The sequence below is a fragment of the Trichomycterus rosablanca genome, chromosome 21, assembly GCF_030014385.1.
Source record: "Trichomycterus rosablanca isolate fTriRos1 chromosome 21, fTriRos1.hap1, whole genome shotgun sequence".
NCBI classification, from domain to species: Eukaryota; Metazoa; Chordata; class Actinopteri; order Siluriformes; family Trichomycteridae; genus Trichomycterus; species Trichomycterus rosablanca.
Window position 1 is genome coordinate 14,454,671 of NC_086008.1, and position 25,188 is coordinate 14,479,858.

The 25,188-nt window shown below is 41.2% G+C and overlaps 1 long non-coding RNA gene across 1 annotated transcript in view; it reads right to left on the bottom strand.

The window, feature by feature from the left end:
- Nucleotides 1-19,815, bottom strand: part of LOC134335408 (uncharacterized) — a 62,840-nt gene extending 43,025 nt beyond the window's left edge. The window contains exon 1 of the long non-coding RNA XR_010015591.1: nt 19,728-19,815. This is a non-coding gene — a long non-coding RNA (uncharacterized LOC134335408). The remainder of the gene's footprint in view (nt 1-19,727) is intronic.
- Nucleotides 19,816-25,188: the final 5,373 nt, after the last annotated feature.

The window sequence follows — 25,188 nt, forward strand, 5'->3', positions numbered from 1 at the left end:
AAGGTGGATGCTGACAGCTGTCTTGCCAGCCTGTCTTTGATCGTTGCTGATGGCAGGGTCTGGGCCTCGCTGTGCTTTTTCCATCTAGAATATGTTATATAAAAAAAGCTTCTAGCATTTTCTTTGATATATAACGAAGATTTTATGGACAATTTAATACGTCCTTGAGGAGGTAATTTTACTCACCCTTTGTTTAGTAGGTAGGTTAATTAATCAAGGTTGTTCTTTTCTTGTCAGTGTTATTAGCCAATTAGCATATTTGATATAATCGCCCCACTTGTCCAGCATGTTTAATTAGCTAGATACTTGGCAACAAAAAAAGACGTCAACTCTTTACACTGCATATTGAATTGAAAGCACTAATTGATTTGCTAATTCTATCACTGACCAATTTAATTAGAATTAGAAGCCTGTAACACACAAAACGTTGGCATGTTTACCACTGTATTACATCTTTTCTATTATTGACACTTTTTTTTTTATTCATTTGGCAACCAAGGACACTAACTCTACTGTAGTTTTCCAAAAAGGGCTAAATGTGGTTAACTAAGTAGCAAAGCCATAACATTAAAACCACCTCCTTGTTTCCACACTCACTGTCCATTTTATCATCTCTCATAATTTAGCTAATTTTTAATGAACTGTCTTATGCTGCTCTCTTTGTTTTTATCTTAATTATTCTTGATGTTGATGTACTATTTTGATTTTGTACTATGATTTGTATGGTGTATGTACGTATTTGTTTTGATTATTTGTCTTATGTAAAGCGTCTTTGAGTATCTTGAAAAGCGCTATATAAATAAAATGTATTATTATTATTATCTCTACTTACCATATAGGAGCACTTTGTAGTTCTACAATTACTGACTGTAGTCCATCTGTTTCTCTACATACTGTTTCTTCAATGGTCAGGACTTCCACAGGACCAACACAGAGCAGGTATTATTTGGGTGACACAGAACCGATGCTGGAGTTTTTAAACACCTCACTGTCACTGCTGGACTGAGAATAGTCCACCAACCAAAAATATCCAGCCAATGGCACCCTGTAGGCAGCGTCCTGTGACCACTGATGAAGGTCTAGAAGATGACCGACTCAAACAGCAGCAATAGATGAGTGATCGTCTCTGACTTTACATCTACAAGGTGGACCAACTAGGTCGGAGTGTCTGATAGAGTGGACAGTGAGTGGACACGGTGTTTAAAAACTCCAGCAGAGCTGCTGTGTCTGATCCACTCATACCAGCACAACACACACTAACACACCACCACCATGTCAGTGTCACTGCAGTGCTGAGAATGATCCACCACCCAAATAATACCTGCTCTGTAGTGGTTCTGTGGGGGTCCTGACCATTGAAGAACAGGGTGAAAGAGGGCTAGCAAAGCATGCAGAGAAACAGATGGACTACAGTCAGTAATTGTACTGTAGAACTACAAAGTGCTCCTATATGGTAAGTGGAGCTGATAAAATGGACAGTGAGTGTAGAAACAAAGTGGTGGGAGGTGGTTTTAATGTTATGGCTGATCAGTGTATATGGACAGCGCTAACAACAAGTCGACGGAAGGTCATTCGTATAAGGCATCGGTGCGTTCAGGAGGAAAGTGAGATTTATTAGTATAGGACTGTTTTAATCATTAACTTGGAGCGACGCCCAACAGGAGTCTATCTTCCGCTGAAAAGACAGCAGGTGTGTTTTCAATTACGCTCTTCAACTGTGGCTAATTAGGCTTAAATCAATCAATAGCGCTATCGATGGTATGATGAGGTCTTTTATCCTGGGCAGGATTTATCTGAGGGGTGAATTTTAAGACCTGGTAGGATATTTGACACCAACGTCAAGGGTCATCAGGAGGGTCAGGAGAAGAGAAAATAGTAAATCTGTGGTGAAGGCGTTATAGATTTTTTGCTTATTAGTTTGTCTCGGATGAGAGACTTCTAGATATCTAACCCACTGTATTATATACTCAGTATAGACAGAGTGTTTTGCCTTCTGTATATGTAAGCCTAGCCTGGGATTCGAACCCCTAAAACTCAGGCGTTGCTGTTTCCAGTAGGATGGCTTTTACCATAATGCCACACAAGCTCACCAAGTAAGAAAATACATTAAGAATTTTTGGGGGATATTTAACAACAGCAGTATTTGCAAATGCATCAGTAGTTCCCTTACAACCACCTGGAACGCAAAATCAACCACCTAATGACATTATAGCAACAATTTGGGAGACCATGGCACACATTATGCATCAACAGGATTATTTGGGGAGTCTTTGGGATATGCAACAACAGCAGTATTTGCAAATATATTAGTAATACCCTAGCAACCACCTGAAATGCTATATCAACCACCTACTAATATTTTAGCTACATACTTGGATACCATAACATACATTATGGATCAACAGAATTACTCAGAAACACAACAACCAAAGTCTTTGGGATATGCAGCAACAGCAGTATTTGCGAATACACCAGTAATACCCTAGCAACCACCTGGAAAGCTATATCAACCACCTACTGACATTATAGCAACCTTTTGGGATACCATGTCACACGTTATGCATTAACAGGATTATTTAAAAATACAGCAACCGAAGTCTTTGGGATTTGCAACAACAGCAGTATTTGCGAATACACCAGTAGTACCCTTGCAACCACCTGGAATGCTAGATCAACCACCTACTGACATTACAGCAATCTTTTGGGATACCATGGCACACATTATGCATCAACAGTATTATTCATAAAGACAGTAACCGAAGTTTTGGGATATGCAACAACAGCAGTATTTGCAAATACTTTAGTAGTACCCTAGCAACCACATGGAATGCTATTTTAGCTACATACTGGTATACCACAGCATACATTATGCATTAACAGTATTATTCAGAAAGACAGTAACCAAAGTCTTTGGGATTTGCAGCAACAGCAGTATTTGCAAATGCATTAGAAGTACCCTAGCAACCACCTGGAATGCTATATCAACCACCTACTAATATTTTAGCTACATACTTGGATACCATACTATGCATCAACAGGATTATTTGAAAAGTCTTTGAGATATGGCAGTATTTGTAAACACGTTAGTAGTACCCTAGCAACCACCTGGAACGCTAAATCAACCACCTACTGGCATTTTAGCAATCTTTTTATGCATCAACAGGATTATTTACAAATAAAACAACAAAAGTCTTTGAGATATGAAACAGCAGTATTTGCGAATACACCAGTAGTACCCTTGCAACCACCTGAAATGCTATATCAACCACCTACTAATATTATAGCTGCATACTTGGATACCATGGCATACATTGCATTGGGATTTGCAACAACAGCAGTATATGCGAATACTTTAGTAGTACCCTTGCAACCACCTGGAAAGCTAAATCAACCACCTTCCAGAGGTTCAAACCCCTCAAACTCAGGCGCTGCTGTTTCTAGCAGGATGGCTTTTACTATTATGCCTTAATATTGTGTTATGTTCTTTATACTCTTAATGGATTTTGACATTAGTACCATTTATATTTGGGACAGTGTATTCTCTCTTCATGTTCTGGTTTTATAGTATATCATACTGTAACTACTTTATAAAATAAAATTACACTTATTGACAAATTACTATTGGGGCGTTTTTTTTTCGCTCTTACCGATAATTGTCTGTGTAGGATTAATTGTGTCTAGGGCTTTTTTTTTCAATACTAATATACCCTGAAATACAAACACCAACCAAGACTGAGCCTTTCTATTCCAAGAAGTCCAGACCACCAGCTGATACAGCTGTCTGCATCCAATCTCTACCACGTTCAATATCTTTGGGCTGGCCGATACAGACTATTCCCAGCGGTCAGAAATGCCCAGACACAGTTTGGGCAGCCCTGTCAGCAGAGCTTTAGCTTCATCCAGCTCAAACGGAGGGCTTTCTGCAGGTAGCGCTTTCACAGTCGCTCTGACGAATAGCACCTCCTCTCCGGGCTGGAGTCAGGAATCCTGCTGCCGTCTCTCGGGGGAGGCTGAGAACTCACCATTCACAGCAGTGTAACCGGATCGGTGCTAAAAAGCTAACAGTCTGGACTCGGAAGGCGTCTGTGGTCAGGCTCTCCCTCCTCTCTTATCTCAGTTTCCTCCGGCAGGTCTAACAGGGAGGAGCTGCCTCTATTTAAACTGAGATGAATGAGATGGGGTGGGCTGGCTGGGATTTTAGCCTAGGTGTCTGTATGCTGGGGGGCTGGCAAAACAAACAAACAAATAAACAGACAATTGTCATGTCTATTGTTTATGCTTAATTGGTCTATTGTGCCTAAACAATAGGATGTTCTCTCTGCAAGTCTAGAAACGTGAATTTTTAGTTGGTTGTCAGGTGGTTGCTATAGTACCCATGTTGCTATGTTACCTCAGGTGGTAGCTAGGTCATTGGGAGATGCATCCTATGTGGTAATGTGGTTAATATATGTTGTTAATATAGCGTTATATAGTGTTAATATAGCGTTAATACAGCGTTCCAGGTGGTTGCTAAGGTGTTGTTAGATGACATTTTAGAAACCTATTGGGATACTATCTAGCAACACACACTAGCAACCACCTAAAATGCTATATCAACCACCTACTGACAAAATTCTTTGGGTTATGCAACAACAGCAGTATTTGTGAATACACCAGTAGTACCCTAGAAACCACCTACCGACATTATAGCAACCTACTGGAATACCATAACATACATTATGCGTCTAGAGGATTATTTGGAAATACAGCAACAAAAGTCTTTGGGATATAAAACAATAGCAGTATTTGCAAATACATTAGTAGTACTCTAGCAACCACCTGGAAGGCTATATCAACCACCTACTGACATTATAGCAACCTACTGGAATACCAAAGCATACTTATGTCTGAACAGGATTATTCGGAAACACACCAACAAAAATCTTTCGGATATAAAACAATAGCAGTACATCAGTAGTACCCTAGCAACCACCTGGAACACTATATCAACCACCTACTGACATTCTAGCAACCTTTTGGAATACCATATCATACATTATGCACCAACAAGATCATTCAGAAATACAGCAACAAAAGTCTTTGGGATGTGAAACAACAGCAGTATTTGTGAATACACCAGTAGTACCCTAGCAACCACCTGGAATGCTATGTCAACCACCTACCAACATTATAGCAACCTACTGGAATACCACAGCATACATTATGCATCTAGAGGATTATTTGGAAATACTGCAAATAAAGTCTTTGGGATATAAAACAATAGCAGTATTTGCAAATACATTAGTACCCTTACAACCACCTGAAGGGCTATATCAACCACCTACTGACATTCTAGCAATCTATTGGCATACCATAGCATACATTATGAATCAAAAGGATTATTTGGAAATACAGCAACACAAGTCTTTGGGATATAAAACAACTGCAGTATTTGCGAATACACCAGTAGTACCCTTACAACCACCTAGAGCGCTATGTCAACCACCTACTGACATTCTTGTCATCTACTGGGATACCAGGGCATACTTATACATCAACAGAATCATTTGGAAATATAACAAGTCTTTGAAATCTGGAACAACAGCAGTATTTGCAAATACATCAAAAGTATTTGGACTATGCAACAACAGGATTATTTGAGGTATGCAATTAAGAAGACATGATGTTCTAGAGAAAACTTATTCATATGGTCGCCAGTAGTCCAAATTGACTTTACAGTGTTGGAATTACACACAAGCCTGGATGATTTCTATTGAACTTCCGTGACATTGCAGTGTCATTCAAACAAGGAATCTACGCTTGCTATCCATTTATAGCATAGCTCTGTAGGACCAACAACGTCTGTATACCTTTCATATACTGACACTTTTCCCCCCTGCGGTGAAGACAACTGACTCCCCGGACAGCCTAAAGGAAAGGAGACAACCCTCTTAGCAAAAGGCAGAACCCAGATTCACAGCAACGTATTGATATTTGCCCCTTCCATTCTCCCAGCGAGTATATGGTTTCAGCTGCCTCCAAGGTTGGCGCCAAGCTGTCTTTCTATGGACCACAAACCAGAATTAATTGCAAATCAATCGAACAAAGTACAACTGATCAGTAAACCAATTAGTAATTTTAGCTGGTTACCCCAGTTTGGCTGACCTTATGCATTTTTTTTTTTTACGTGATGTTTTATTTTCATTTATTTATATGATTATTATTGTAAAATATCCAGAAAATCATTAACGTCTTTTTAGACTACTCATCATACAAATAATTACAAAAGGGGCAACAATACAGCATGCTCGCATTAGGTTTTTTTTTCCAGCTGCTCCCATATACAGGGGTCGTCACAGCGGATCTGGTCTGCATACTAGACTTGGCACAGTTTTGCACCAATGCTTTTCCTGACCAGAGATGTTCACAAGTCACAAAATACGAGTCCGAGTCAAGTCACGAGTCTTTAGACTAGAGTCCGAGTCAAGTCATGAGTCTTTAGACTAGAGTCCGAGTCAAGTCACGAGTCTTTAGACTAGAGTCCGAGTCAATTTAATATACACAAAACAAATAATCTGTAAGTTCATATAAAAAACGACTGTATTTTGCCGTTTTACTTAGTGCCTTTATTTTCCTAGTTATTGTGCAAATGAATGTAATTTCTGTAACAAGAAGGTTCCAGTTAAAAGCTTAAACTGATACGTTTTGTTTTCATTCAAATCAAAAGCGTGCGATAAATCACGGCACAGCGGCCAAAATCCAAAACACAGCAAAAAAAATCATAACCACTGCTTACCTTAGCTTATGTTCTTCCAGATGCTATTACATTTATAACAGTGTGTCCCATTAGGAATATAATCCGTTATTTTGTAAATGTGCTTATAATTAAAAACCTCCAAACTTTACCCGGTTATGAAGTAAAACACGAACACGTTAGAAAGCCAATCAAGCGTTTCATTGACATGTCATCTGTGTGACGCAAACTGAATAAATGCAAATAACATTTAAAAATTTTAATCAGAAGGTCTGATTGGTTCAGAAAGAGTCTTTCAACCATTAGCGCCAATTCTGTAGGAGCGTTCCATTCACCCCAGTTGTTCCTGTGAAGTGCACTACGTAGGGTACTCCACCATTTTAAGTAGGAATCCAATCCAAAGGTAATGAAAATGTTCAAATGAAGTGAACTTCAAACCGTGTAGGGAGTAGGGAGCGACACTTCATCACTACGCCGGAAGCTGGCTGGAACATTTACCCATTGCTTGCGTTGCGGGTTAAGACGGCCAAAACGGGTTAATTGGCACACTTTACTAACATTAACACCACTGTACTCTAATCTGACCACATTTTTCAGTAACAAGTAATCTAACGAGTTACTATTTCCAATCCAGTAATCAGATTAAAGTTACTTATCCAAGTTACTGTGCGTTACTATTTTTGCGTCTCGGGGAGTGACGTCTGGCCTATGCAACAATTAAGTCATGAGCTGCGTCCGAAATCGCATACTTACAGAGTATGCACTAGATTGGAGGAAGTATGCACTACTCGGCCGGTAAAGAAGTACATACTTTCAGTACAGAAGTGTGCAGTATGCACCCGCTACGTACTACACGTGGGGACGTGATGACGTAATATCACCATAGTTACAGACTCGTTACAAACCCCACTCGCCAAAATTTTTGATATTTATCGTCTTTTTGTTATTTGTGTCTTTAAAAATTTTATTTTATTTATCTTACTTACACTTGTGAACAGAGGACTTAGTTTTCCGCTATCTTTCTTGTTTCTTAATCCGCTTCAATCGCCTACGCAGCTCCAGTTGCTTTACGGCAGCTGCTGAATGTAACTAATAAAGTAACTTGTAATCTAACTTAGTTACTTTTAAAATCAAGTAATCAATAAAGTAACTAAGTTACTTTTAAAATCAAGTAATCAATAAAGTAACTAAGTTACTTTTTAAAGGTAACTATGCCATCACTGGTTAACACATGCTGATGCTAGAGACTCTTGTTGTTTACGAGTTATTTTTTTTGTCATTGACAAGTTTGCCTCCCAATGGAACCTCGTGGAGGTGAAAAGAACCGGTTTGCTATAGCAATTGTGACCTAGGGGCTGTGTGTTAGTCACGACTCCACTTGGTCATCACTTATATATAAATGCATAAAAAATCTTTTTAATATTTTAATGTATTAGAATACATATGAAATTTGTGTGTTTGCGAATACATCAGTCGTACCCTAGCAACCACCTAGTGATATTCTAGCAACCTACATGTGAAACTTTACACAAATAACGCGAACCTGGATTCAACTTCGGTCCCTATTATCCTGGAAAAACCCTAAATAAACCATTTAAACCTAAATATAAAGATTTTGCAAAATTGCAGCCCTAGTATAGATAAAGGTAAAAAAGTACAGAGAAAAAACTAAACTAATAAAATTAAATACTATAAGCTGGTAAAGTGGTTGCCACACAGCAACATCAGCCCTAGGTTAAACCCTTGGTTAGGTCACAATGGGTTTCTATACATATTGGGCATTTGTTGCCTAGTGGTGAAGGTACTGAAATTAGATCAAAAAAGCATTCTTTCAACCATTAGCACCAATTCAGTTCCATTCACCCTAGTTGTTCCTGTGAAGTGCACTAAGTAGGGTATTCCACCATTTTAAGTGAGATTCGACTCAAGTCCCCATCTCTGCCATACATCACCAGCTCAAGATCACGATCATGTATTCATTCACTAGCAGCTTCCAGTCAAAACCGTGGTGGGTCTACAGTAGGACTTTATCAGAAACACCTTTCTGGTACATAAGTTTATTTATTATTTTATAAGCTCCACCTCCATTGACCAGAAAGTGTCCACTGATGAAAGACTAGACTGGATTAACACACTGTGTCTCTAACTGTCCATCTACAACCAGAGATAACAGTTGTTGCCTAGTGGTGCTTCCACAGGTCGCTGGTTCCAGTCTCACCACTGTCATGTTGCCACTGTTCACCTAGCGTGTGCTAAATGCCAAAAATGTAAATGTAGATACTCAGGTTTGTGTGAATGTGGCTGCCTAGAGTGTCTCGGACCCACTGTGACCCTAACCAAGATAAGAGCTGATAAACTATTCTAAATAATTAAAGAAATCTATTGTATTAGCGACGTTGCAGAAATCTAAACGCTACGTTTGTAATAAAATGAGATTCTTGCGTTTTTTGTTTTTTCTTTATAGGTTTGTAAGTATATTAAATCTACAGTATATATGAATATGCTCATGCTCGAAGGGGAAACGACTGATCCGGCTAATACCATGATGCACCATCTTCAGGCATAAGATCTTTTAATGTATTCTCTGCCTGTGCCTGAAAGGAGGAAAGAGGGAGTTGAATAGATCCATTAATTTAATTGAAGCAGGGCCCTGACAAGAGATAAAACATATCCCACATCTCTCCAGACTGCTGCCGGCTTTATAGTAAACAACCCATGATCCATAAACAAAAAAAGAAAGGAAGAGTGCGAGAGCAGAAGGCCCTCTCTATAGAGACTTCAAGGCCACAAAAATATGACACAGGCGGAGGAGAATGGCGAGTGAAGAGCCCCCACTCTCTTCACTGCTCTTCCGAGCCCTGCGTGTGCATTCAGCTTGGATGGGGCTCATTGTAGCGCTGCTTTGGGATTTTGATGTTGATAATTCATCTCCTGGTCCCCAAGCTGGTGGTTGTCAAAGAGAAACCTGCGAGTGCCGAATATAGCCGTTGCTTTATTGAAATGCGCCGTGTTCCCTCCGCGTGCATGGTCGATTTGAAGTACCCCTGAAGTGATGCGGGCATATTATAAAAAAAGTATAATTTTTTAAAAGTCTAATGCAGGATGCTGCTGATTTATTATATATAATTTAGGATTTATTTAATTAAAAAGCTTGAAGTTTTATTTTATTATATAATTCAATTCAAAAAAACAAACTGAAATCTTGTTTTTCTTTGCCCACTCTTCCTTGCAAATGCGGTCCAAATCTGTCCGACTGCAAGGGCGTATCCTGTGCACCACCCTCTTCAGGTCCCCCCACAAATTCTCAATCAGATTCAGGGCTGGATTCCAAAATTTTGACCAGTAAAGTCGTTATTTTGTGGATTTGGAGGTATGCTTCGTGCTGAAAGGTGAAATTCCTCTTCATCTTCAGCTTTTTAGCAGAGGCCTGAAGGTTTTGTGCCTAAATTGACTCAATTTGGAATTTGGGCGTCTCCTGTGTACCACCCTTCAGATTTTCCATTGAATTCAGGTTGTGAAGCTGTTATTTTGTGGATTTGGAGGTATGCTTCGGGTGGTTGACGTGCTGAAAGGTGAAATTCCTCTTCATCTTCAGCTTTTTAGCAGAAGCCTAAATTGGTTTTGTGCCTAAATTGACTTAATTTGGAATTTGGGCGTCTCCTGGCACAGCTCTCTCCAGGTCACCCCACGGATTTTTAATCGTATTTAGGTCTAGATTTCAAAATTTTGATCAGTGAAGCTGTTATTTTGTGGATTTGAAGGTATGCTTCGGGTAGTTGATGTGCTTTAGTATGCGTCATTTAAAAGGGTCCCCACAGTGATCAGAAGGTGTCCACTATTAAAAGACAAGACTGGATTAACACACACTGTATCTCTAACTGTTCGGCTACAACCAGCGCTAAAGGGGCTTGTGTTCCTAATAAAGAGCCAAATCCTAACAACACTGCTGCACCTGCTGTACTCATACATACATACACAGAACAGCACACACTATCCACCACCCAAACATTATCTGCTCAGTGGGGGTCCATTTAGATTAATTTATGGGCATGGGGTACAGAAGGGGGACAAAGCATCCAGAGGAAGTGTACAGATGAGCTACAGTCAGTAATGGTATACCCACAAATATAAAATAAGCAATAAGCAATGGGCCTGAAGAGGGCGCCAATTCATTACACTCACCGAGCACTTTATTAGAAACACTTATCCGGTACCTATATTCATTCATTAGTTTATAAGCTCCACGTACCATACTGATATACTTTGTGGGTATACAATTACTGACTGTACCCCATGCATCAGTCCCCATAGCATCCTATGATTAAAAAGTATCCATTGATGAAAGGCTTGGACTGGATTAACACACTGTGTCTCTAACTGTCCACTTACAACCAGTCACAACAGGGAGTGTGTTCCTAATAAAGAGCCAAATCCTAACAACACTGCTGCACCTACATGCACAGATCAGCACACTGTGAGTGCTGAGAATGCTCCACCATTCAAACATTATCTGCTCAGTGGGGGTCAGATCATGACGAAGCATCCAGAGGAATCGTACACATGAGCTACAGTCAGTAATTGTATACCCACAAATATAAAATAAGCAATAAACGTACATGTGCCTGAAGAGGGCGCCAATTCATTACACTCACCAAGCACTTTATTAGAAACACCTATCCGGTACCTATATTCATTCATTAGTTTATAAGCTCCACATACCATACTGATATACTTTGTATACAATTACTGACTGTACCCCATGCATCGGTCAGAAGGGTTTCCATAGTGTCATATGACCAGAAAGTTTCCACTGATGAAAGACTTGGACTGGATGAACACACATCGTGGCTCTAACTGTCCGGCTACAACCAGCACTAACAGGGTGTGTGTTCCTACCAACACTGCTACACCTGCTGTACTTGTACATATACACAGAACAGCACTCACTATCAGTACTGAGAACGCTCCATCACCCAAACATTATCTGCTCAGTGGGGGGTCCATTTAGAGTAATGTACAGGGTACAGGATAGTGTAGCGTACGGATATAATTTGTGGGTATACAATTACTGACTGTACCCCATGCATCAGTCGAAAAGGTCCCCATAGCAATCAGAAAGTGTCCACTAATAAAAGACTACACTGAATGCACACACATCGTGGCTCTAACTGTCCGGCTACAACCAGCACTAACAGGGTGTGTGTTCCTACCAACACTGCTACACCTGCTGTACTTGTACATATACACAGAACAGCACTCACTATCAGTACTGAGAACGCTCCACCACCCAAACATTATCTGCTCAATGGGGGGTCAATTTAGAGTAATGCACCGGGTACAGGATAGTGTAGCATACAGATAAGCTACAGTCAGTGATTGTATACCCACATGTATATATTTAAAAAAGCAGATTGCCATTCCTAATAAAGTCCACTCACACCTGTAAAGCGATTTGAAGTTTCAAGCTTCCAAACAACGTCCAGGAGCGAAATCGCTGCGTGGCGGCCACCACCCGCTGCGCCGCCGCCATCCCACCAGCATTTCAAGTTACTTTAGAAAATGACTGTACTTTGACTAAAACGATGTAATTAGACCTACTGCGGTTTATCACGCCAAGCCGTACAGAACAAAAATAAATAAATAAATAAAACAGGGTTTTCAAATGTTTAGACGCCCCTTGCTTTACAAATTTCTGATTGTTATTTTTTCGGTCAGAAATTCTCAGAAAAGAGGAGTTTGCTTTACGATACGAGCTCTAGATCATTGCCCGCACCGACTTGTATTTCCTTAAAAGTTAATTTAGAACGCAGCGGCGAATCGATAACAAAATGATCCTTTTTACCTCCCTATTCTTATCTTACATTATCTCGAGTACGGACTCCGTTTTTTGGTGCAATTTGCGAAACGAATGGCCGTCCCGCGAAGAGATGCTGTAGTGCTGGACGTTAAGTAGTTCATATATCCCTGTTAAGTGGTCTGAAAAAAGAGAGCATCTGCCTCTCCACCACAGACTGTATCATCTGGACCTCCTTTCCACTTACAGTTCTGTCTTCTGCCTGCCTCGCTGGACGTTTGAACATTTTTTTTCCTGCTTTGGGTCATAACATACTTTTAGGCGCGATTAAACACAGTAGCGGGTTACGGTTTCGGATGCAGCGCCACCGAGGTGACGATACACCTGATACACAAGCTGAATCAGAAACTTGTCCTCTCAAGGACATGGTGGAGCTGGTGACTCTAAGATAAAAATTTAACTGAGTAGTATATATATATAGCTGGCAAAACAGCCCTGACCCATCGAGGCATGGACTCCACTAGACCCCTGAAGGTGTGCTGTGGTATCTGGCACCAAGATGTTCCTAGCAGCAGATCCTTTTTACTCCTCCAAGTTGTGATGTGGGGCCTCCATGGATCGGACTTGTTCGTCCAGCACGTCCCACAGATGCTCGACTGGATTGAGATCTGGGGAACTCGGAGGCAAAGTCAACACCTCAAACTCATTGTTATGCTCCTCAAACCGTTCCTGAAGCATTTTTGCTTTGTGACAGGGTGTACATGGTCTGCAACAATGCTTAGGTAGGTGCTACGTGTCAAAGTAACATCCACATGGATGGCAGGACCCGAGGTTTCCCAGCAGAACATCGCCCAAAGCATCATGCCGCCTCCGCCGACTTGCCTTCTTCCCATAGTGCATCCTGGTGCCACGTGTTCCCCAGGTAAGCGATGCTCACACACCCAGCCATCTATTTTTCATGATTTATCAGACCAGGCCACATTCTCTGTGGTCCAGTTCCAATGCTCACGTGCCCATTGTTGGCGCTTTCTGCAATGGACAGGGGTCAGCTTGGGCACCCTGACTGGTCTGCCGCTATGCAGCCCCATACGCAACAAACTGTGATGCTCTGTGTATTCTGACACCTTTCTACAGAACCAGCATTAATTAGAGCTACAGTAGCTCGTCTGTTAGATCGGACCACACGTGCATCAATGAGCCTTGGCCGCCCATGACCCTGTCGCTGGTTTACCACTGTTCCTTCCTTGGACCACTTTTGATAGGTACTGACCACTGCGGAACAGGAACACCCCACAAGAGCTGCAGGTTTGGAGATGCTCTGACCTAGTCGTCTAGCCATCTACCATTTTTTTCTGCTTCTAACATCAACTTTGAGGATAAAATGTTCACTTGCTGCCTAATACGTATATCCCACTCACTAACAGGTGCTGTGATGAAGAGATAATCAATGTTGTTCACTTCACCTGTCAGTGGTCATAATGTTATGCCTAGATGATTAACAAAACTCAAAACAGGTGTGAAGACCAAGACTAAAACTCTAAGTACTGAATATGGGTGGGAATTGTACATGGCTGAGTTTTTAACTGTGGGAATATTTAAGCTTTGTAAGCTCGACTGGATCAGCTGAGTACAATACATTCAGAACAATAGTGCTAACCATAAAATAAACAATGGAAATTCAGATCGTGTGAGCTGCCTTTGAGTTCTGCGATTTCAAGATTTGATTAGCGCATATCACAGAGATAACATTTACAGTTTATCAGAGGGCAAACTGTGTGTGCGGTTGCGTTTCTTATCAGTCATGTACGGAGGTTGTTTTACTTTGAGGTAAAAAAATTGTTAGCTTTCCCAGGTAGTGTGCAAAGCAATCAGAACACCTTCTGTCGAGGTTTGTATCTACAGGCTATACACTGATACAATCCCGGGCAGAAAAATGGGCTCAACACAAAATTGCACTAATTAATTGGATTATAAATGCCATCCCAACGTTGAAACATAGTGGTGGTAGCATCATGGAGTGTTTGCCAAGAATTTAGCGCTTAATGAAAGCAGCCAAGAAGTACCAACTACAGAAACTTGCACTGAGATGAAAGGGCACCTTTCAACAGCCAAAAACCAACAGGAGTCGCTTCGGGACATGCCTCAGTATGTCCTTGAGCAACCCAGCTAAAGCCCAGACTTAATTTTTATTAAACATCTGGGTAAAGACCCGAAACTGGCAGTTTACAGATGCTACCTGAATTGGCCAAGCCATGAAAAGTGGGATAAACTGCCCAAATCAGGTGTCCAACAGGAGTCACTTTGGGACACGCCTCAGTAATACAGATATTTTGTTTACCTAGCTAGATAATATTGGACCAACATTTCTTTATTGGGATATTTGCTCCTGTCTTATGTTTATTATACCAGATAATAATAATAATATAATAAAAATAATGACTGGCAGATTCCGAATGCTAGTCAGATCTTGAGTAATCTGAGCTCACCTAAATAATTCAAGAGAAGTTAATAAGCCATGTTGTGTGAACACCCACATTCCTCCAATGTCTTACATCCAATCTGATTAGGCGGTATCATCACCCACAGCTTCGATAGATCATCTGATAAGCCGCCCTCATCCCCCATAGCAGGATGAAAAGGTAAAACAGAGATGTAACACCGCCGAGAGAACGCCGCGCCTTCATTTCCCTCTGAACATCTGTCAGAGGTGTCCCCACAACACATCTGCGCTCCTTCATCCGATAGAAAAGGGTTACAGTTACATTACAAGACAAAGAACACTATTTTTTTACCTAGGTACATGACACGTACCCGCCAGCAACGTCGTGTTTGATCAGATAGCTGGAATCCTTGCAGGAAGCCGCCCGGGCGAATCTGGCTCCGACTTGTTTGAAGCCGTCAATCAAGCTCCACCGTGCAGACACGAAAGAAAGTACGCCGGATCGATCTGGACAATATCAAGTGTTGGTCTAATAGATCAGACGTTTATCTCTTACATGGGAACAGGAATTATTTACATTCCAGCTTTGTTCATGCAATTGCATGAGGTACAGATTAAAAAACAATTGTAATGTCTTACTAGTGAGGAGTCCGGGAATCGCAAGCAATCCGAGACGTTAAATGCACCGTGGCAGTGCAACCTCAAACAAAGATTGAAAGGGATTTGCATATTTCTCCCTCTACAGTGCATAATATCATTAAACGATTCAAGAAATCAAGAGGAATTTTAGTGCATCAAGGCCAAAGGCGCAAACCTAAGCTAAACACCTGTAATCTTTGATTCCTGCATCAAGAACCACCACTCAACAATAGCTGATATAACCACATGGGTGAGGGATTACTTTGGCAAACTTTTGTCAAGCTCTACAATGCAGATTACATGCACAAATGCCACTTAAAACTGTACTGTGCAAAAAAGAAGCCTTATGTTAACCATGTCCACAAGCGGCGTCGACTTCTCTGGGCTCGGAGGCATCTAGGATGGACCATCACACAGTCGAAACGTGTATTGTGGTCAGATGAATCAGCATTCCAGGTCTTTTATTGGAAGAAACGGACGCCGTGTGCTCCGGACCAAAGACAAAAAGTCCAAAAGCCAGGGTCTGTCATGGTATGGGGCGTGTCAGTGCCCTTGACAAAGGTCATTTACACTTTTGTGATGGCAGCATTAATGCAGAAAAGTACATTGAGATGTCAGAGCAACATATGCTGCCTTCGAGCCGTCGTCTTTTCCAGGGACGTCCATGCACTGGCACCTGAGCACCAAAAGTCATACTAACAAACTGCAAATGTTGCATTTGAATGCAAAAATGCTAATCTGCAATAAGTCTGACCAAATTCTTTACCATAATCCTTTAAACTATAGCCGATTCTAATTAAGGACCGTGTCCGTGTGGATCATCTGTAGGGCCGTTTTTCTTTTCAATGCAAACAAAAAGATTCCAAGATGCTGAGTGCAGCAGAAGCGATTGAAAAGCAATGAACAAGCCAAAGACTTTATGTCAGCCCGTCTGACTTGTTTAATCACCACGAGTGGTGGGGAAGTCAGACTTTGATTAAGCATGGCTCTTGGATCAATAAAGTCCTTGAACTTGCATAAGTCACCGCCCAGCACCGGCAACGTTACAGCCTATGTTTTATTCACGGGGCGCTGAGAGCACGGAAGCCCATGGTGTACACACCTGAGTGATTTCCTGCTTGATGAATAGATGCATTGACCCCTTTTTTTTTATTTTAGAGAGGTATAGATATGGCTTAAAATGGTATTGAAGCACCATACCAGTAACTTCCCACACCCTCACAGACCAGCACAGATATCCAATACCCAAAATCGAATAATGCCAAATCATACCAGATCAGGTGGGAATCAGGTAATGGGTGTTCAAACCATGGGCATTAATGGTGAGTCCATGAGAAGTCCCCTAACTCCTTTGCAGCTATAACCGTGTCAGTTGGAATCTGTGCCAATTATTTTTACTCGCACACTATACGGCCTGACCAAGTTGGACATCCCATTTCAAAAATGAATGGTTTTGAAAATAACCTGACGCCAATGGGATATTTTCAGCTATATCAACAGCCACTCTTCTGAGAAGGCTTCTCATAAGACTTTGAGATATGCCTGTTATATTGTTGGGTAGTAACGGTGGTCAAGAAAGCCTCAATTGAAAGCCGCTCAGGTGGCGCAGCGGTAAAGTACGCTAGCACACCAGAGTTGGGGTTTCGAATACATCGTATCGAATCTTAGCTCTGCCTTCCGACTGGGCTGGGCGGCTGGATGAACAACGATTGGCTGTTCAGGGTTAGGGGTAAAAAGTCGGATCATAGGTCCTCATAACTGGTGCAACTGTGGCCCCTGCTGGCTGACTGATGGCGCCTGCACAGGGCTGAGGAATAACGCTGATGGGGGTGTGGCCCTCCGTACACAGTGCCTGTCGGTGTATGAACTCAACTCGTGCAGGTGAAAAATGCAGTCTTTACTGACTGTACGTGCCGGAGGGGGCGTATGTCAGTTGACAGGCGTCCTCAGTCAGCGGTGAAGGGTCGGATCAGTATAGAGGACGCATTCAGGGTAATTGTCCCAGTTTGTTCCAAAGCTATTCAGTAGTGCTGACGTCAAGACTCTGGAGTTCCTTTAAACTGAGCTTTTCGACCTGTCTTTATCGACCTTGCTGGAACAGGGATGGGCCGTATAAACCCATAAACCGTATAATTTCCTTTCTATAATTATATTATTACAACTATTAGCAATCATTGTGGCTGAAATACATGAATTCAAATATTCCAAGGGGTGTCTTAATACTTTTGTCCATATAATGTATGTACAAATAAAAGACTTTCAATTACTTAATTGTTTGGGGACTAAGGGTGCAAACTTTTACCCTTTCATGCTTCATACAAGAATTCAGTTCCTCAACGGTCCTTGGTCGCCACTGCCATACTCCTCAATAGGAGGACAGCTTTCAATAGGAAATAGATCTGGACTGCCGGCAAGCCAGTCAAGCACTCTCACTCTGTCCCTATGAAGTCTTTTGTTAACAGTTTGGATAGTCCTTTTCGTCTTTGGCATGAGAACTTTCTATCTGAGGGCTCAGGGTAATGCTCATTCAACAGATCATGTATGGTAGATGGCTAAAGACCTAAAATATTTGCACAAGCCATTTTTGCTTGTGGAACTTCCCAATCAAGACGCCCTTACAATTCAATACCAATTAAACATTGTAACTGTATCACTCTTATTTTGCACCGTCCCAACTTTTTTGGAGTTTGTTGCAGGCATCAAATTCAAATTTGTTTTTATTTTAAAAATACAGTCAAGCTGGTCAACATAAACAGTGACCTTGTACTTATACAAAAAGTCCCAACATTTTATGGAACTTCTGGGACAGTGGTAGCCTAGTTGGTAGAGCTTTGGGCTATCAACTGAAAGGTTGAGATTTTGAATCCCAGCTCTGCCATGCAGCCACTGTTGGGTCCTTGAGCAAGGCCCTTAACCCTCTCTGCTCCAGGGGCCCCGTACGATGGCTGACCCTGTGCTCTGACCCCAGCTTCCTAACAAGCTGGGATACGCGAAGAAAGAATTTAGTTGTACTGTACGTCTGTATATGTATATACGACAAATAAAGGCATTCTATTCTACACTTTATTGACCTTGCTTTGTTATACACCTGTTAGCAACGTGTGTAACACTTGAGTTAACCAATTAAGAGGATTAGGACTCTTACTTTTGGTAATACAGAGTACAAGTAAACATCTTCCTTCAACTCTATACACCTCCTAATGCACCCAAAGTTATATTTTGGCTGTTTGATTAAATGCAGATTGAATAACTGCTCGGCCAAAATAAAAAATGATTCCTGTCAGGGTCGAGCCCCGATGTCATTGTTTAACAGGCCTTGACAGATTCAATTTGCTGAGTCCAAAGGCAGGTCACGTGTATCGGCCACTCAGGCCACACACAAAAGGCCAAACCCCCTCTCTACCCCTCCTCCCCCTTTATGGGCTGACCTGAGCTAATCATCAGAAGTGGCCCCTCCCCGCACGGCGCTATTGTTGCAGCATCCATCTTGTCGGTGTGACCTGGCAGATGGGGGCTCTCTTCTTTCATCCTGAATAGAGAGAAAGTGACCTAGGCAGATTGGAGAAAGCACCTTGATTCGGTGGACACCTCGGATGAGGAGCCAAATTCAGGCCTCGTCTCATTCAGACAGCAATGACTCGGTGTCACCTCGCATTCACTCAGATGCACAATGCAGATTTTGGTTGCACGTAGGATATAAAAGTTAGGTTTAAAAGGCTGCTGCTTTTTTTAATTTACTGGCACTACTGGGGGAAAATATCCCAGTGTCTCTCAAAGGCTTAAAAAAGGCTTTCGGTTTCAGTACCTGTTGGTTATAATGGAGTTGCATAAAAAGGTGCTATGAGATGAAGAACACGAGCAGTGTGTAGCTTACTGACCCTCATTCATTCGTTTTTATTAATTGTTTCATTCTAATTAGGCTCATGATGAATCTGGCAAAGCAGCCAATCCAATTTTGTATGTTAAATTTCATGCATATTTAAAAAACCAAAGTACCAAGGGGACTTCTGAAAGGACACAGCAGGACATGTGACCAAGCAAGGATCGAACCCAGGTCCCACGTCATCCAGCTTACTCAAAAACGTAACAGGGTAGTGGGCTGGTAGAACTGGGAGACTAACCTGCAGTGGGAGACGGGATCCAAGGTGTAGAGGGGGAAAGCTGCAGCCAGCCATCCAGCTATTCGATCCACCAATCAGGTGACACATGACCAAAGATCCAGATTGCTTCTTCCCAAAATCTGAACTGAGGAGAGAGAAAAAAGGAAAAATGCAGTTGAAGCAAGGAATCGACTCATGAGTCAGATTAAGATAAATGAGTCGAGTCACAAGAAAATTATCTTTAATAAAGGTAATGGCTTCCAAACACGGAAGCAGCAGACAACTATGGAGTGGTAATTGTTAATCATCACTGTGACTTCTGGGAACTGTAGTTTGCCTGGAGTTGGAAAAGACCAACCAAAGTAAACCATGTTTGATCATATTGTTAATGATCATTTATTTTTGATTCGCTTCATAGCCCTTTTGGATCACTTTGAATATAGGGTGATGCCTTTTGGACTCATAAATGCACCTGCCATCCTTGTCGTTCATTAATCAGGTACCCCAGGAGGCACTGAGACACTATGTGTTGACACATGCTATGTCCATTTTACCATATAGGAGCATTTTGTAGTTCTACAATTACTGACTGTAGTCCATCTGTGTCTCTGCATGCTTTGTTAGCCCCCTTTCATGCTGTTCTTCAATGGTCAGGACCCCCACAGAGTAGGTATTATTTGGGTAGTGGGTTAGACACAGCAGCGCTGCTGGAGTTTTTAAATAGTGTCCACTCACTGTCCACTCTATTAGACACTCCTACCTAGTTGGTCCACCTTGTAGATGTAAAGTCAGAGACGATCGCTCATCTATTGCTGCGGTCATCTTCTAGACCTTTATCAGTGGTCACAGGATGCTGCCCACGGGGCGCTGTTGTCTGGATAATTTTGGTTGGTGAACGATTTTCAGTCCAGCAGGGACAGTGAGGTGTTAAAAAAATCCATCAGTGCTGCTGTGTCTGATCAACTTATACCAGCACAACACACACTAACACACCACCACCATGTCAGTGACACTGCAGTGCTGAGAATGATCCACCACCTAAATAATACCTGCTCTGTGGTGGTCCTGGGAGAGTCCTGACCATTGAATAACAGCATGAAAGAGGGCTAACAAAGCATAAAGAAAAACAGATGGAGTACAGTCAATAATTGTAGAAGATTGTAGATTCCCGTCTACCACAGAACTACCTCCATCACACCACACCCCATTTATGTTACGTCCTAACCTTAGATGGGTCGTAACAAATGTAAAAAAGACTTGAAGATTAGCTACACTATATAATTGTAAGTGTGGAAAACAAAACAAATAAGGTATTACACATAACCTAGCTCTATTAACACTCGTAGATGCTTGTAAAACATTAAAAATCATCCTAAACCATCCTCTGTACGCTCAGCTGTTATAGCACCTCATTTATCCAGTCCGTCTTCTTTCAATTGTTCAAGCAAAGAATGAGTTGGGAGCTGGGAGTTGCAAATAAGAGACCGTGTCTATTGAAAGCACAGTAAACTCTTTATCCTCCTCTTTGCCTTTCAAAGGATGTGTCTGTCATCTCCAGGTTGCTGTTTAACCGCCTACATGATAAAGACAACAATCGGGGGACGGAGAGACCCGAATCGTGTGCATCCTAGGACAGGACGTGCCGAGCAGGCCGTGAGAACATTGCTTACCCCATCTGTACCGGCCTCGCCGTCTGAGCAGGATGGAGTCTCTACGATACCAGTTGGCTCAACAAAACAGTGTATTTATTTGTGTTTTTTTGGAAGGGGGAAAAGAGAAACCCAGTTACCCCCCCATGTAGTTAAGATAAAGATAAGGAAATCAGACACTGCTGCATGTTTGGATGCATTTCAACACCTTCAATGGTCATGCAGATATGACTGCTGGACAGTTATAGGGCATCCAGATGGACATTTAAAGCTGAATTTGGGTCTTATTAACTATTTTCTACACCGCGAGTCAAAAAGGCACCTCTGTACCCTCGGCCATAACATTCTTAGTAAAATATGTTCACTGTTTGACACAAAAAGCAAGATCATTTTACTTTAGGCTGAACTCTCTGAGTTTGAATCTCAGCTCTGCTACCGGTCGGCTGGGTGCCCCCTAGCAGGCAGAGACAAAATTGGCCACTAGTCTGCTGGGTGGAAAAAAGACCCGTTTAGCAGCCCTAGGTGCCTGTACAGAAGTGGAGGAATTTTTACTCTATACATTTTGTATTTACATGTATCTATATATATTTTGTATTTACTATATTTAATTTAATTTATTAATGTAATTTACTATATTTAATTAGTTTAATTAATTTAACCAACTATATTTACTATATATTAACAATAAACTTTTTGCTATATTTAATGTCATTTTTTACTATATTTACCATACTTTTACTATATACTTTTTGTTATATTTAATTTATTTCTTAACTATATTAACCATATTTTTACTATATACTTTGTTATATTTAATTTATTATATATTTTTACTATATTTAATTGAATTAATTGAATATAATTTTTTTTACTATATTTACCATATTTTTACTATATACTTTTTGCTATATTAACTATAATTGTTTTTTTACTATATTTAATGTAATAATTAAATTTTTTTTTACTATATTTACCTTATTTTTTACTATAATTGTTTTTCTATATTAACTATAATTTTTTTTTTACTATATTTAATTTAATTAATTTAATATTGAATGTATTTTTTTTCACTATATTTATCGTACTTTTACCATATACTTTTTGCTATGTTAACTATAATTTTTTTTTACTATATTTAATTTTATTAATTTCCTTTAATATTTAAGTTCATTTTTTTTTACTATATTTACTTTAGATCAGTGCATAACTCTCCATGCGAGAGACTGGCCTCATGTGCAAATCCATCAAAGTATGGGCTAATAAAAAGGGGTCAATGGATGCGGTGCACATATCAAAGAGAGCATGAGTCAGACAAATATATCCCCTACATTAGCCTAAAATATATACAGTTCCACGGAACCATGGGACGACACCAGTCCCAGAACCAATTGACGTCGAGTTTCAAGGTGCCATTGTATATGTTCGCCAACAAAGTGAACCTATATTGTGGGCGTAGGTCATAAAATGGTCAATGAATGCACATGATTGGTGAGCATAGGTGAGGTATGTTATAATAAGGTCAATGAGTGAAACAAGTCGCCTAAAACATGACATTTTAGGTATGCATTCATTTAACCTGTGGATTTACCACTGTATGTGAGCTGTACGGTCCGTCTTGGTAAATTAGGAGGATCAACACCCAGTTAGCGACAGGTTAACCAGGTTTTGAACGCAAAAGAGGCTAATAATACACCTGTAACACGGTTCCGGCTCTGGCAAGTGGCCAGAGCAATGGAGAAAGTCTAGACATGATCGAATCTCATACGACATGGAAACCCAAGATAATGTTAGCAACAAGGTCAAACGGGTGCAGGATGGCCACCTGCCTGGTTCGCCCGCCAGACTAATTGAAACATGATAAATTTCCTCGCCAAGTCAGATGTTACGTCCTTCCACGGCAAGGGTCATCTCGGGTCTCTAGGAGGGAGCGCTCCCGATCTTTATAGTGTCCACTAATTCGCTCGGCGGAGTTGATTTGCTCCTGGACTCAGTTGATCATCTACAGACCCCGCGGAGGCAGAGGTTAACGGCCGCCGGTTCCCCCGGTGCAGAAATCCTTCATTAAATAAGTTCTTTATTTTATTAGCACTGGCGAGAATCAATGGGAAAAAATAATTCATTTTTTTTTTTGCTCAGGAGTGTAGGGTTAGACCCAGACTACAATAAAGGCAAACTCATCTTCATTTGCTGAATGTCACTGTCTGTCTACTGACCACCAAGTCCATTCATTCATTCATCAATTTCAAACAGGAGAAGAAAGAAAGAAAGAAAGAAAGAAAGATAGAAAGATATCCTTTATTTGTCATATATACATATACAGATGTACAGTACAATGAAATTCTTTCTTCGCATATCCCAGCTGGTGTTGGAAGCTGGGGTCAGAGCGCAGGGTCAGGCAACTTACGGCGCCCCTGGAGCAGACAGGGTTAAGGGCCTTGCTCAAGGACCCAACAGTGGCTACATAGCAAAGCCTGGATTTGAACCGCCAATCTTTTGGTTGATAGCCCAAAGCCCTACCCACTAGGCTACCACAGGCCCCATGAACGCAAGTGAACGCAAAGGGTCATGACTTTGTTATTTTAGGTTTACAATCCAGTGTGATATATATAGGAGCACTTTGTAGTTCTACAATTACTGACTGTAGTCCATCTGTTTCTCTGCATGCTTTGTTAGCCTCCTTTCAAGCGGTTCTTCAATGCTCAGGACCCCCACAGGACCACTACAGAGCAGGTATTATTTAGGTGGTGGATCATTCTCAGCACTGCAGTGACACTGACATGGTGGTGGTGTGTTAGTGTGTGTTGTGCTGGTATGAGTGGATAAGACACAGCAGAATAGTCCACCAACCAAAAATATCCAGCCAACAGCGCCCCATGGGCGTCTACAGGATGACTAACTCAAACAGCAGCAATAGATGAGTGATCGTCTCTGACTTTACATCTACACGGTGGACCAACAAGGTAGGAGTGTGTAATAGAGTGGACAGTGAGTGGACACAGTATTTAAAAACTCCAGCAGCGCTGCTGTGTCTGATCCACTCATACCAGCACAACACACACTAACACACCACCACCATGTCAGTGTCACTGCAGTGCCACCTAAATAATACCTGCTCTGTGATGGTCCTGTGGGGGTCCTGACCATTAAAGAACAGGGTGAAAGCAGGATAAAAAAGTATGTAGAGAAACAAATGGACTACAGTCAGTAATTGTAGAACTACAAAGTGCTTCTATATGGTAAGTGGAGCTGATAAAATGGACAAACAAGGAGGTGGTTTTAATGTTATGACTAATCGGTATATATACAGTGTATCACAAAAGTGAGTACACCCCTCACATTTCTACAAATATTTCATTATATCTTTTCATGGGACAACACTATAGACATGAAACTTGGATATAACTTAGAGTAGTCAGTGTACAACTTGTATAGCAGTGTAGATTTACTGTCTTCTGAAAATAACTCAACACACAGCCATTAATGTCTAAATAGCTGGCAACATAAGTGAGTACACCCCACAGTGAACATGTCCAAATTGTGCCCAAATGTGTCGTTGTCCCTCCCTGGTGTCATGTGTCAAGGTCCCAGGTGTAAATGGGGAGCAGGGCTGTTAAATTTGGTGTTTTGGGTACAATTCTCTCATACTGGCCACTGGATATTCAGCATGGCATCTCATGGCAAATAACTCTCTGAGGATGTGAGAAATAGAATTGTTGCTCTCCACAAAGATGGCCTGGGCTATAAGAAGATTGCTAACACCCTGAAACTGAGCTACAGCATGGTGGCCAAGGTCATACAGCGGTTTTCCAGGATAGACACATGAGTGCTGCCAG